Raw genomic sequence first — 14983 nt, forward strand, 5'->3', positions numbered from 1 at the left:
AGGGCCTCTGTTTTCTTTCTAGAATGTTATTCTAGGCTCTATGCTCACTCTTTAGTGTGCTGTCGACAATTGGGTTCAATTTGGCAAATATTTCCCGAGTGCCTACTGTACGCTAAAGCCGCTTGGGTGTTGTGGGGTCCACACAGACAACTAACTTGGACCCTTTCTGACGTCACGGCAATTTTCCTCATTAATTCCTTCTCTTGGCCGCCCCGTTTAGAACCGACTGCTTCTGAGATACAAACTTCCTAGATATGTAGACTGTTACATTAGTGGGGGCTCCAAATGAAACTCCCAGAGAAGCCTACGGTTATACCCTCCTGTACCGGACCCAAGCTTAGCTGTGTAACTTGCTTTGCCGGTAGACGCTGCCGACCCGATACAAACCAGCCGAGGCCGGATACCCATCACACACTGTAGCTTGCTCTCACAGAACGCTACACTGCCATCTAGAATCCTTAAAGATGAAAAATCATGGAAAGACAGATTTCACTGTCTGTCTGGGATGAACCCCATGTCAGGTGGCCCTGCCTGCTGAAAGCGACTATGATAGGGCAGCCAGACTGAAAAACCAATCCATCCCGGGTTACAGAATCACGCAATAGGAGTGTTGCTAAGGTCAGTGTTTGACTGTCTTTCTGCACACTTTTTAAGGTTCTCCTTGGTTCGTTCTGCAAGCGGAAGTGCACAGGCCCCTCAGTCCACCTTCTGATATTAAGACTTTTTGGCGGTGGAGCAGTTAGCACTGCCTTCAAATTCTCTTTGCTTGGAATGTTGTTTGAAACTTTTCACTTTCGGTTTCTGTGAGTCTTTCAGGGTGGCTAAGTTTCTTGCAGACAGAAAACAATTAGACCATTGCCCTAGTTCGGCTTTCTATCGCTGTGAAGAGATGCCGTGACCACAATTGGTTTGTTTTTGTTTTTCAAGACAGGGTTTCTCTGTGCAGCGTTGGCTGTCCTGGACTCACTTTGTAGACCAGGCTGGCCTCGAACTCACAGTGATCCGCCTGCCTCTGCCTCTCAAGTGCTGGGATTAAAGGCGTGCGCCACCACACCCGGCTCACAACAACTCTTATAAAGGAAAACATTCATTCGGGTCTGGCTTACAGTTCCGAGGTTCAGTCCATTATCGCCAAGGTGGGATGCGTGGCAGCGTGCAGGCAGACATGGTGATGGAGAAGGAGCTGAGAGCTCTCCATCCTGATCCACAGGCAGCAGGAAGAGACTGTGAGACACCAGGCCTGGTTTGAGCATCTGAAACCTGAAAGCCCGCCCCCCACTGACACACTTCCTCCAATAATATACCACACATATTCCAAAAAGGCCATACCTCCTAATAGCGCCACTCCCTATGGCCCTATGAGGGCCATTTTCTTTCAAACTACTACAACCATGTTTTAAAAATATAATTAGCCAGTTTTCATTTTGTGTGTTTTCATTTTTTAGGGTTATTATCAAAAGATATTTCTTTTTCCTACTTCATCCTAGAAATTTGCTACTTTACTGGGTTAATAATGTTTCAAGCTGTCCCACTTCTCCTCTCTCTCTCTCTCTCTCTCTCTCTCTGTCTCTCTCTCTCTCTCTTTTACTCATCAAAAGATCTTTACTATGAAAACTGTAAAGTACACCAAAGAATGAAATTACAGCAGATGGTAGAAGATAAGAAAAAGCTGTAGTAGCAGAAGTTGTCTACAGATTCAATGCAATCCCCATCAAACTTCAATGGCATTCTACACAGAAACAGCTTAATAATTCTAAAATACACACAGATGGCCTAAAAGCCAAATAAAGGCTGCTAAGGAGTAGTATAAGAGTCATCAAAATACCCAGCTTCAAAGTACAATAAAGAATCATTGATGCTGGACAGTGGTGGCGCACGCCTTTGATCCCAGCACTTGGGAGGCAGAGGCAGGTGGATCTCCGTGAGTTCGAGGCCAGCCTGGTCTACAAAGCAGGTCTAGGACAGCCAAGGCTACACAGAGAGACCCTGTCTCAAAAAAACCAAAAGAAAAGAAAAAAGAAAAAAATCATTGAGAAACAATAGCATGATACTGTCACAATATTGACACACTGACCAAGTAGAATAGAAAAATTCCAAAATGGGCCTATGTAACTATGGCTGTATTTATTTCTTCTTTTTTTTCTCCCACAAAACAAGCACACTTTATTTAGCTTAACAGTTTCTCTGATACAAAGAGAAATATCAAAAGAAAACCTAGGATATATGCACATGTAACCGCCCCCTCAAAAGGACAAAGTTCCCTTCAACAGAAAAAATTTATCTTCGCTTCTAGAAGATGTTTCCACGCCCCATTCCACGTCCTCTTCCTCTTGCAGTCACTTGGGCCTTCAGGATAGCAGCTTTTCCTCAGCCAGCCCTTGAGTCTTGGGTTTTATTTTTCATGCTCTTTAACACGGGTGCACTTTTCAACATGACAGGCAAAATCAGAAATGGAATCTTGCTGCCACGTAGGTACACCTGTTCCAGCTGTGCCACTCGGCCATCTTTGTATGTGACCGTGATGTTGGACATCTGGCAGTTCATGTTGTCCTCTGCTTCAGTGAGCTTCCCTGGGTACACCTATGTGACCCTCAGCCTCGTGCAAGACGTTCATCAGCACTCCAATAGACATCTTGCCAGGTCAGGGCTCTTCCTGTGCGACTAACTGCAGTTCCTTTTCAGTTCTGCCACAAACGTTAGAAGATGAAAGCGTGAAAGCGAGGGAATCAGTTATCTTTCTTTTAAAAGAGTCAAGATGTGCATTTGAAAGACGGCAGGTTTTTTCCTTTTTAAAATTTATACATTCACTTTACATCCCACCGTAGCCCCCTCCTTCTTACCCTTTTTCCTCATCTCCCTGTCCTCAGAAAAGGGGAGCGTCCCCCCCCCAACCCACCCCAGCACATCAAAGTAACATTAGGACTGAGCACTTCCTCGTCCACCGAGGCCGGGCTAGGCAGACGAACTCCCTTGTCATGTTTAAACCTATTTTTTCTACTACAATTTATTCTTTCTCAAGCTCTAATGCTTACAGGTGTATTTATACCTTTTTTCTCCATAGTACTATTTAAAGGACCTTCTGTGACATTGGTTTAGTGGTCACGGGCTGCTTTAGCTTATGCTTGTCATGGAAGTTCTTTTTCCTTCAGTTTTATTTTACTGTTGGTGCTTAAGGAAGGGGGTTATTATGCAGCCTGGATGGCCTGGAACTCACCATGTAGCTCGGCCTCAATTTCACAGATTCATCAGCCTCCTGAGTGAGGGGATTCAAGCCCTGTGCTATTACAACCAGTTCCTTTCGAATTATTATTATTATTATTATTATTATTATTATTATTATTACTGTTATTATTATTATTATTATTATTATTGTTGTTGTTGTTGTTGTTATTATTGTTATTATTATTATTATTTTGGTTTTCCAAGACAGGGTTTCTCTGTGTAATCTTGGCTGTGCTAGACTCACTTTGTAGACCAGGCTGGCCTCAAACTCACAGCAATCCTCCTGCCTCTGCCTCCTGAGTGCTGGGATTAAAGGCATGCATGTACCACCACGCCCGGCTCAATTTTGCTGGATGTAGTTGTCCTTGTCAGTTATTTGCCCGAGGGCTTGAGATACATCAGGTCAGGCCCAGCTCTCCTGCTCTTCAGTGTTCATCCTGAAAAGTCTACTGTTACTCTGATATGTTTGCTTTTACATGTAAGTCGGGGTTTCTTGCTTCCCAACGTCTGTATTTGTTCTTTGCCTTGTACTCCTGGCACTTTAACTACAATAATACATGAGAGCTTCTTCTCTGGTCATACTTATTTGAGGTTCCAAGCGCCTCCAGGACTTGAATGTACATTGTTTCCCTTTATTTGGGAAAACTTCTGCCTTAATTTAGTCAAAACTTTACTGCACTTTTTGTTTATATCTTGGTCTCTTCTCCTACACCATAAACTCATAGGACTGGTTCCTGGGGTTCATCTCAGAGGCCTTAGAGGTTGTGGCCATGGTTGCTTAATCCTATTCTTAATTGCTTTCTGAATATAGCAATTTCTCAACTTTGTTTTCAATCTATGATATTCTTTCTTTAACCTGGTCTGTCTATCATTGATGCTTTCCATTGAGTTTTTATTTTATTTATTGCCCTTTATATTTACAAGATTTGTTTCATATTTCTTTTTTTAAATAATTTATATATTTTTATTGTATGTGCATTGTTGTTTTGCCTGTATGTAGTAAGAGTGTCAGATCTTGGAGTTACAGACGGTTGTGAGCTGCCATGTGGGCGCTGCCCATTGGAAGAGCAGTCAGTCCTCTTAACCACTGAGCAATCTCTCCATCCCTGTTTTATATTTCTTTTCCAACTCATTTTTTGGCTGAATTTCTCACTGGAACGTTTAAATTTCTCTCCCAAGAGCTGACTGTTCTATTATAATCATCTTCCTATCTGAATTCTCTTTGAGGTCACTGACTATTTTTAAAACCAGAGTTTCAAATTATTTGGCATGTCAACCATTTTAATATCTTTGGATTCGGTTATACAAAAGGAACTTTGGTGGAGTCAGGCTTCTCTTTTCACATTTCTTGGGTTTCTGTGTTGCTATTTTCACATCTGTTCTGACAGCCAGCTCTTTTCATTTTACATAGGAGCCTTCTTACAGAGCATTCTTCTCTGGTGGGAGCTTTGCATCTTCAGGGGTTCAAAAAAGAAAACAACACATTTTTAAAAATCAAATGACAAAATAAAGAAAATATGTAAATAAAATAATAGTAAGAGTAGTTAAAAATAATAATACTAAAACATATATTTCTAAAAATTTCGGGGCTGGAGAGATGCTTAGTGGTTAAGACCAAGTATTGCTCTTACAGAGGACCCAAACTTGCCTCTCAGCACCCACATGGTGGTTCATAACCACCTCTAATCCCAGTTCCAGGGATCCAGTGCCCGTTTTGGGCCTCTGTTGGCACCTGCCTTCACATGGCATACATAAAATAAAATCTTAGATTTTTTTTTTAAGACTTAGAGAAGCCTCTTCCTGGGTCCTCTAACATTCTAACCTCCCATATCTGGTATTAGTCCGTTGTGGCCGGAGTCTACTGTAGTTCTCTGTGTTCGACTGTACAGGCTGGTCCTGTACGTAGGCTGAGCGCCGGGTCTAGGTTATGTTGTCAGGGCTATATTCACTTTGGAAGATCGTCTTCCTTACGATCTGGGAGCTACTGCTGACCTTAAGGAGCTTTAGCACCTGGAGGCCAGAAAGGTGCCCATTCCCTGAGGGGTTCTCCCCACCCCCATCTCTGCACCCAGGAGTGGCTAACATCCAAGCCAAAGGCTGTCTCCTGCGTAGATCAGAATAGGAAAACCAAGAGAGCACTGAGCGCTGCCGTGGAAAGAAGGCCCGCAGGCACTCTGTCTGCTGCTCTCAGGCTTTCCGACCCTGGCCAGCAGCAAGGCTACTCACAGGAGGCGCAAAACTGTGCAAATCCATGGACCTGGGTTCCAGGCTCTACAAGCCCATCCAGCAGCAGGCCATATTTGAAAGGGAGGTTCCTGCAGAGGCCATACAATCCGCTGGCCACAGACTCACCACTTCCAGCCTCTGTATCAAACCTACAGAAGCTGAGTCCACAAACCCATTTGTCCTCTGCAGCCTGAATCCACCCGGCCGCTTACATTTCTCAGTGGGCCTGCCTCTAACTGTACTCCCCGCCCCCACCCCCACCCCATCTCCACAACTGCCTCTCAGCTGCTTACCACACAGACACGATGGCCAGATGCTGCCAGGATCCTCCACTCACTACTGACTTTTGTCTTCAGGGCCCCAGAGTATCTAAGTCTCAAACAATAGGCTCCCTCTCAAGATGGTACCCAGTTAAAGTGCTCTGAGATATCAAGAGCTGGCCGGCCACACAGGATATCACTGCCATCCCAAATCCTCCCATTGGATTTAAGACCTGCAAGAGCTGGGAGCTTACTGTCATCACAGCTCACCTTTCCTAACAAGAGACCTGATTGGAGTTGAGGCCTGTGGCTCATAATGTTCTTTTTCTCTCATCAAAACAGTGTATATTTGTCACCCTAGCCTCTGTCACACAGAGGAAGTTTCTGTCTTAATCTGCCATCTTACCCTGGAAGTTAGATTTCAGCCTTTGAACCATGTTGCAACTACACCCTTAAAAAATCAACTTAACTGCATTTTTTGCATAATGGGATGGTCATTTAGGCTGGGGATGGTGACATGTGCCTGTCATTCCAACACTTAGAGGTAAGAGACCAGGGGTTCAAGGCCATCCTCAACTACACGGCAAGTTTAGAGGCTAGCCTAGGCTACACAAGACCCTGTCACACAAACAAAATAGAAGAAATGACCACAAGCCTTTGGGGGCCCCAGGGGAGAATACTGTATCCCTAGCTGACACTATTTTAGAAGGTTCTAGAAGGTTAGGTGAGGTCTAACTGTACAAAGCAGATCCACGGAAGGGAAGGTGGTACCTCTGAAAATTATATTGGAAGTCTCTGAGGTAGAAGCCATGCACCTCTTCACTTTCTCCTCCATCCCACTCCTGCCACTGTTATCCTGTACAAGCAACTGTTAGGGATCAAGGATAGACACGCACTGACCACTCTAACACCAGACTCAGACTGATGGAAGTTTATCTGAACGCTGAACAAGAACTGACAAGTCAGGGCCATGGTCCGACTTTATAAGAAAAATCATAACCAGGTAACCAGATGGGAAGCGAGGGGCAGGGCAGCATGACATCATCTTGATTAGCTAAACACAAGAAGAATTGATTTTGTTCTGAGCACAATATAACCAGGTAGCTAGACAAAGCATTTTAAGCTGATTGGCTGGGATTTAGGGTAGGGGAGCTCTTGGGGGCTTTCCAGCTCCCTGGGAGTAAGGAACATAGCAGGATGTTGAGGTCTTAACTCTAATAGAACAAACATTTATCTTTAACCCAAGCAGAACATGCATTTGTCATCTATTGTTTTATCCTAAGCAGCATCGAACCTTCCAGGTTTCAGGCACGTAGGGCCTGAGAACTTGAACTTAATTTTACCTTATAATCAATCAAAATGGAGACTCGGGAATAAAATGGCTTCTGATATGTTAAGAGCTGGTGCTAACAGAGGAGCCACAGTTGTGCTGAGAACTAAAGTAGGTCTCAATGGAAGGCCTACAGAGTTTAAGCAGGTTAACCAGGTTACACCACAACCATGGCCTGAGCTCCAAAATCCTGAAGCCAAGTCGATGCTTCCTCCTTGAAGCTGTCCTTTCAGGTATTTTAGTCAAAGCTGTGTGGGGATAAAACAAACAAACAAACAAAAACAAAAAATCAAATATAAAAACAAAAACTGATTTTTAAAATAACTTTGGTCTCAGGAGCTTTTGTCCTCACCTCTTAGGATTCATAAGATTTAAAAAAAAAAACCCACTTCTCTTTTGAGGATAAAACCTCTTTTTCTCATTGCTCTCTAATGATTCATTCCTTTTGATTTTCCAAGGAAATGTAACACCAAAGAGTCACCGTGAGCACAGCGGGGTGCAGGTAACACAGTCTCCTTGCTGCGCTCATTGTAACCCAGCTATCATAACACAAAGTCCATACTCAATAGTTTGAAGAGGGGGAACAGACAGACTGAACACACAAGACAGCACAATGCCTGCCTTGGTTTGCAGCATCAAGAGGTTGCCTTGAGCAATTCACAGCTGAGAAAAAAAAAATATTGAAAAAGGGATAGGGATCAAGTAGGTATGGCTTGGGGAAGGAGGTGGGAGGACCACTCCAGGCAGAGGGAGCACCAGAAGCAAGCTCTTTCCTCTGTGTGTGTGTGTGTGTGCTCCATCCAAGCATATGTGTGTACAGTTACATTTGTTTCTTTTTACTCTTCTCTTTGGGGTACAGGATCTGGAACGGATACCCTGAGGCTTGACATCTGGTTCGAGTTGAGTCCCTATCTGGCCTCTGTGTACATGAGTGTTTTGTTTGTTTGTTTTGAATTGTTTTTGAGATTATAACTACATCGTTTCCTTCCCTTTTCTCCTTGCAAATCCTTCCATATTCTCCTCCTTGCTCTCCTCCAATTTCATGGCCTTTGCTTTTATTAATTGCTGTTGTATACATACACACATCTATAGTCCTAAATACATAAATACAACATGCTCACACCATACAATGTTGCCTGTCTACATATATCTTCAGGGATGACCATTCAGTATTAGGTAACCAACCAGTGTGCTCTTCCCAGGGGTGGACTAGTTCTTTGGCTCAGCATTTCTTCGCTTAGCTGTAGCTCTTTGTGTAGGGCTGAGGCCTCATGGGAAAGCGTTCCCCCATCTGTGTTAGCATGTCTGCTGTTTCCTTGTTCAGCTCATGTTTAGATGGTCACATTGGAGAGAATTTTATGGGTGTAGCCTTTGATATTCGAGTAACCTAAAGGCCTCCTCCCTGAGAGCTAGCTTTCGTGGTACCCGAAGGCACCATGCCTGCTTCTGCAGAAAGGAAGTGAACAGCAGTCCTACCCAGCTATGATGCCTATGACCCACAACACCAAGCATGGCACAATAACTCTTAAGGGTGCAGTGGTGGCACACGTACCTTGGTGGTAACCAACAGCTCTCTAAGCGGACTTAAGACCTGCTCAACAAGAAGGAAGTCATGCCTGTCCTGGAAACCAGGGCTAGTGAAGTCGTGTGGAGGTGGGGGTCAGGGTGCATAGCAAACAATCATAGGTAATGGAATACACGTGACAAAAGAATGGGGGGTAAGTGTGAGAAAGGGGGGGCTAGGAGGACAGGGGTGGAGAGGAGGGGGCTGCAGATAACAAAGTGCAGATAAAATGTCCTAATGAAACTCCATCACTCTACATACTAATTAAAATTAATCAAAAGTAAAATGCAATGAAATGAACACAATCGTGAAGCCGGATTCCCGGCCACTGCACTGCCCCCTTCTGGATCTTATAGTTGTACATAGAAGCTCCAAGAAGAAACAAGCGCAGAGCTGTGGGCTGGAGCACATCACCTCATCCATGCCGGCCGCCCACGAAGTCGGCCACTCCTACTGCATCATGATTTAGATTGACTAAACAGGGTGCTGACGGACAAAACAGTTTTGCTTGAGCCTCTCTGAATTGTTTTCAATCACTTACACACACACACACACACACACACACACACACACACAAAATAAACGAAGAAACCACACTGATTTTAAATTCTACTATAGTTTTTCAAAGGTTTGGATAACAATAGATAACCGACCTCCCCTTCGAGAATGTCCTAATTTTGTTTCTGTTGCCTTGAAATATACCACGGCCAGGAGCAAAGTGTGTGTGTGTGTGTGTGTGTGTGTGTGTGTGTGTGTGTGTGTGTATGTGTGTGCGCGCGTGCGCGAGCGCGTGCGCGCATGAGCCAGGGAGAGACGGGGAGGTTTGTTTTGCTTACAGGTCCCCATCACAGTTCATTATTAAGGAAAGTCAGGGCAGGAACTCAATCAAGAGCAGAGGCAGGAACCATGGAGGCATGCTGCTTTCATGTTATGTTTTTTGTTTTGTTTTTGACGCAGGGTCTTTCTCTGCAGTCCTTGCTGGCCTCAGATTCCTAGAGATCCACCTGCCTCTGCCTCCCAAACACTGGAATTAAAAGTGTGTACCACCAGAGCTGGCAATCTGCTTTCTTATATAAGCAGGACCACCTGCCGACACTGGGTTGGGTCCCCCCACATGTCATTAATCAAGAAAATAGCCCCCAGACATGGCCACAGTCTGATCTGATGGAGGCCATCCTCGCCTGAGGTTTCCTCTTCCCAGCTGGCCCTAGTCTGTGACAACTGGACAAAACCCAACCAGCACAGCGAACTACAGCCAGCACTTTAGCTTTCTTTTTAAAACTGGAAAAGTTAGGGTGCTGCCTTTCTACCCTTCCCTCAGCGTTCGTCCTCTCGTCTCTAAATAGGCACTTAAGGAATATTCATTCAAGCACACTGGAGAGATGGCTCATCGGTCAGTTAAGAGCACTGACTGTTCTTCCAGAGGCCCCGGGTTCAAAGCCCAGCACCCACATGGCAGCTCACAACTGCCTGTAACTCCGAGATCTGACACTCTCAATCAATATACATGCAGGCAAAACACCAGTGAACATAAAAATAAATGTAAAAAAATAATAAAATAACCATTAAAAAAAAAAGAATATTCATTGGAAAGGGCACCAAGGTATGACTAGCTAGTGACTCCTACGGCCTGAGTCAGCACTTCCGGATCTCACCTGATGCTCTGGATTCGCCATGGGATGTGCATCCTGGAGCCTCCTAGCTTTTCTAAACCACAGCTTAGGAGCCCATGCCTGTGAGGATGACAACTGCAAGGCAGGACACGTGCAAACAAGAGAGACTCCGGCAGGCAGCTGCTCTGAGGAGGAAAGTCTAGCTGAAGCAGCCCTGGAGAGGTGGTCACCTCACAGCACTCACTCCAACCGTTTCAGGGATGCGTGAGCACCTCTTTGAAACTCCCCTAAATTTTCAGACTGGTTTCTACCTAATAGGAATCTATTGCCCAAGAAAATGCTTGATGAAATAAGGATCGTTTCATACTGTTTTATTTGTGGGTTGTTGCTTATTTATTTGCTTGTTTGTTCATTTGTTTTTGAGACAGACAAAACCCAGAACTGAAAATAGCACTCGGTGTCAGGAAAGCACTCCAAAAGTGCTCACACATACCAGATCAACAGCTTCAGGAAGCACCCACATGAACTCTCCATTTTATAGAGAGAGCAGCCAGCTGCACTCTTTGCTGGAGAGCCCATCCAGAGAACAGGCTAGCAGCAAACGTGACAAGAGCTCCTTTTAGTACAAGAGCATCTTCCCAGAAACCAACCCACAAGTCTTAAGCCCTCTTCCCATTCCCGGAAACCAGGTTCTCTGCCCCAAAAAGACACATCGTTGTCAGGCTTGTGCAGACCTGGCATCCCAGCTATGTGAGATGTTAAGGCAAGTTCAGAGCCTTCCTGGTTACACTGGTCCTTGCTGAGTAAACCTTGCTTTACCTACTTAAAGTTGATTGGGTAATTTAAAAAAAAAATGCCGTAGCCTGGGATTTGGCAGAAGAGAGGTTTGCTGGCCTGGGGTCAGGGTACCAGGAAGCGAGGAAAGAGAGGAGACGGGCACAGGAGAAGAAGAAAGAGGTCATGATGGGTTAGCATGGAGAGAGCATGGATGGATCATCATAGATGGCGGGAATTAGCCCAGATAGGAATTAAAACAGATGGCTTGGGATAGGGACTGGAAAATGATAAGCATAGCTTAGAGGATTAATATCTGCCCAGTCCCAGGTAAAATGAGGCTATTCTAAAATACAACAAATGTCTGTGTCTTTATTGATTATGATAGCAGGTTAGATAATACTTGAAAAAGTATAGACTAATTTTATAATAAACATTATTAGGTTTTTATATTTTCAACAACAAAACATTGTGTGATATTTTCTTCATTATGGTTTCTAACACTGTGGTGAAATACCATGACCGAAACCATGTCTGGGAGGAAAGATTTATATGGCTCACACTTCCACATTGGAAGTCCATTATTGGAGGAAGTCAGGACAGGAACTCAACCAGAGCAGGAACCCGGAGGCAGGACCTGATGCAGAGGCCATGGAGGGGTGCTGCTTACTGGCTTGCTCAGCCTGCTTTCTTATAGAACCCAGAGGCACCAGCCCAGGGATGGCGCCACCCACAATGGGCTGAGCCCACCACATCAATCACTAATTAAGAAAATGCCCTACTGCCTGCAGCCCTATCTTAGGGGGGTATTTTCTCAGTTGAGGCTCCCTCCTCTCAAGTGACTCTAGTTTGTGTTAAGTTGCCATAAAACTAGCTAGCACAAACATTAACAGTTTTCTCTGCAGAACGGGGGCAGGCTCCTGGGTCAAGTAATTTAAAGTGGCATGCCACACAGTGCATGTCAATTGCATGACCTGTACACTTTCACAATGCTAACGTACAGTGTGACTCATGCCATGGTGGGGGCTGCAAAGTGTGCCAGGCCATTGTCTCTAAGCCCTTCCCGGGGAAAGCCCAGCGTGTTTCCATAGGACACCTCTTGGGAGTGCTACACTGTGTCTAGAGACCCTAACTCAAGCTGAGTCCTCTAGGCCAGAATGCTGCTCCCAACAAGAGAGCACAAAGCAGCAGGGCCAGGCCCCTTGGCCACCATCGCCTCATCAGCCTCCTTGGAGCCGTTTTCCCAGGCTGTCGCTACTTGCCAAGGGGCTTGTGCAGATTCTTTCTTTTGAGGGTGGGGCAAAGAGAACTTTTAGTTCTTAATTGCTGGCTACTTTTTTTTTTAACTTTTAAAAAATTTATTATTTATACAGTATTCTGCCTCCACTTGTGCCTGCATGCCAGTAGAGGGGACCAGATCTCACTATAGGTGGCTGAGAGCCACCATGTGTTTGGTGGGAATTGAACTCAGGACCTTTGGAAGAACAGACAGTGTTCTTAACCTCTAAGCCATCTCTCTAGCCCCCTGGCTACTTTCTCTATTAAAAACTGTTTTTCTATCTCATATATGCCATCTGAGAAGAGGGGAACCTCAACTGAGAAAGTGTGTCCATAATTATGGATTCAGTTGTAGGTTAATTAGTGACTGATGGGGGAGGGTCCAGCCCATTGTGGGTGGTGCTATTCCTGGGCAGGTGATCCTGAGTGCTATAAGAAAGCAGGCTGAACAAGCAGGTAAGCAGCCCTCCTTGGCCCCTGCATCAGTTCCTGCCTCCAGGTTCCTGCCCTGCTTGAGTCTTGTGCACCACCTTTGGTGATGGACTATAATACAGAAACTTAAGCAAAAATAAATCCTTTCAAGTTGCTTTTGGTCACAGAGTTTCATCAAAGCAATAGCAAAGCCGACTAAGACACTTGTCAAGAAGTTACAAAAGTTGTACTATAGTTTCTTAATATACGTTAACATGTATCACATGACTATCAAGCAAAATAGGGCCATTTGTTTGGAAATAAGAGCAAGCCTTCTCATACTCCCATCCCACTGTCCCATTTGATGTCGTCACTGCTTTTCTGTTGGTAGTTCACTGTCATCGTTTCAGGATATAAATATTCCTCTGCCATCCCTCCCCGAGGTTGAGAAAGGCAGAGCCACCATGGGGAGCACCCACTGACATCTGTATGGGGAGCCTCCCTTTCCTCCAGCCAGGTCGTACTACTGGCCCACGATCCACATGTTGCTCCCACATCTTGACTTGGTCACGACCACTTCTCCACATAGGTCATCATCCTCCCTGCTGCACCTCTTTCAGACCAAGACTACCACTGACCAAATGGTCACAAAATATATTCAGTATCTAACTGGGCATTAGCCTTCTGGATATAGTCTTTTTGTCGGTTATAAACTGGTTTTGTTTTGGTTTGTTTTTGCAAGATAGGGTCTGTGTTAGCTTTGGCTGTCCTGGACTTGCTTAGACCAGGTTGGCCTCGAAATCACAGCTATCCACCTGCCTCTGCCTCTCTCTCTCTCAAGTGCTGGGATTAAAGGTGTGCACCACCATGCCCTTGGTTATAAACTGTTGAACTGATTTCATTTTGTCCAACCAATTCCTTACTATGGTACTGCAAGATTCTGGCTGGGGAAAGCGGTGGTCAGCAGGAAGGGCTGTGGAGTATCTTTCTGAGAATGCTGAAGGGGTTTGGCGATCTTACAGCAGCAGCCAAGTTTCTTCTGCCTCCCTGAGACCCATCTCTTCCCTTCTCACCTGTCCCCACAAATAGGGTGAGAATAACATTACCATCCAGAGAGGAGACTGGGACCCATTAATAGGCACAGAATGCTGTGTTTAACAATGGGAGATGCAATTGTAAGGGAATTACAACCAAACAAACCTCAGCTGGAGAACAGAATGCCAAGACGATGTCCCCGCAGAAGGAAGAGGACCATGAAGACAGCAGAGCGCTGATATGGGAGAGATATGGCTATTCCTGGAGCCAGACGTCCAGGTGAACTTCCCAGGTAGAATTTGCAAATCTGTCAGTTTGTTTTGACTTCTCACTTGCATTCCATCCTACTTCAAACCCTGACAGTTCAAACTAATTTCCATATTCCCTTCAAGGTACTTCTGGATTCAAGACACTGAATCTTCAATTCTACCATCTATGAGGAAGGCCGCTCAACTTACCCTGACTAGTTATGTCCCAAGGTCTGTGAAATACACATGCTCAAATTTCATTACCCTTTGCAATAGGCTTTGTTCATATCCTAGTGAGCAAACTGAGACTCAAAAGGCCCTGTAACTTGGTCAAAATGAAGGCCACAGCTATTCGAGCCAACCTGACTCTTGGCCTTGTCTTTTTGTATTACATGATGTTCCACATGGCACTGGACTGGCTACGAAGAAAAATAAATATATTGACATACGCAATCTCAGAATTGGCACGTAGACACTGTTTTCTTTCTTGACGGGAATATCTGTTCCTTACAGCTCTATCTGGCTGAGTGAGTAAACAGCTTCTGAGCAGGCGGTGCTGAGTCAGCCAGGCTTTCATTCTGCCCTCACTGCCTGGAACACAGAGAACTTCACTGGGATGCCTGTAGGCCTCCTTTCTAACTCTGTCACCTTGTTCACGGGGCAGTTTGACCTCAAGCTGCGCACAGGTGCCATGGTTTGTATCCGGTCTGTTAGCTGAGTACATCCAAGGATTAGATGTAAAGATAAGCCCTGTGACTCAGGCTGACATTGACATTAACTGTTAGATGAAAAGCTACTTTGAATCTGCACCAAGGACTGAACAGCCAAAAGCTATCCCAATCTCAGGATGTTTAAGAAATTCGCTTAATACTGATGTGAGGTGAGGTAGATGCTAGATGCTTCCTAATTTCAAAAGAAACTAAGGGTTCCAAGGATGGAGAGGCAGTTCAACTGTAGGGATTGTGTAGGGATTGGATTTGGCCATAGGTCTAGACCTAACTCTTGTTTCTTTTCTTCTTCTT

General features: G+C 44.9%; 1 pseudogene across 1 annotated transcript; it reads right to left on the reverse strand.

The window, feature by feature from the left end:
• Positions 1-2149: 2149 nt before the first annotated feature.
• On the reverse strand, positions 2150-2808 carry LOC311592874 (small nuclear ribonucleoprotein Sm D3-like; annotated as a pseudogene). Its single transcript has one exon. The product of its transcript is annotated as a small nuclear ribonucleoprotein Sm D3-like (transcript).
• Between the last annotated feature and the right edge of the window lie 12175 nt (positions 2809-14983).

This window comes from Acomys minous (genome assembly GCF_964271855.1).
Source record: "Acomys minous genome assembly, chromosome: 2".
NCBI lineage: Eukaryota > Metazoa > Chordata > Mammalia > Rodentia > Muridae > Acomys > Acomys minous.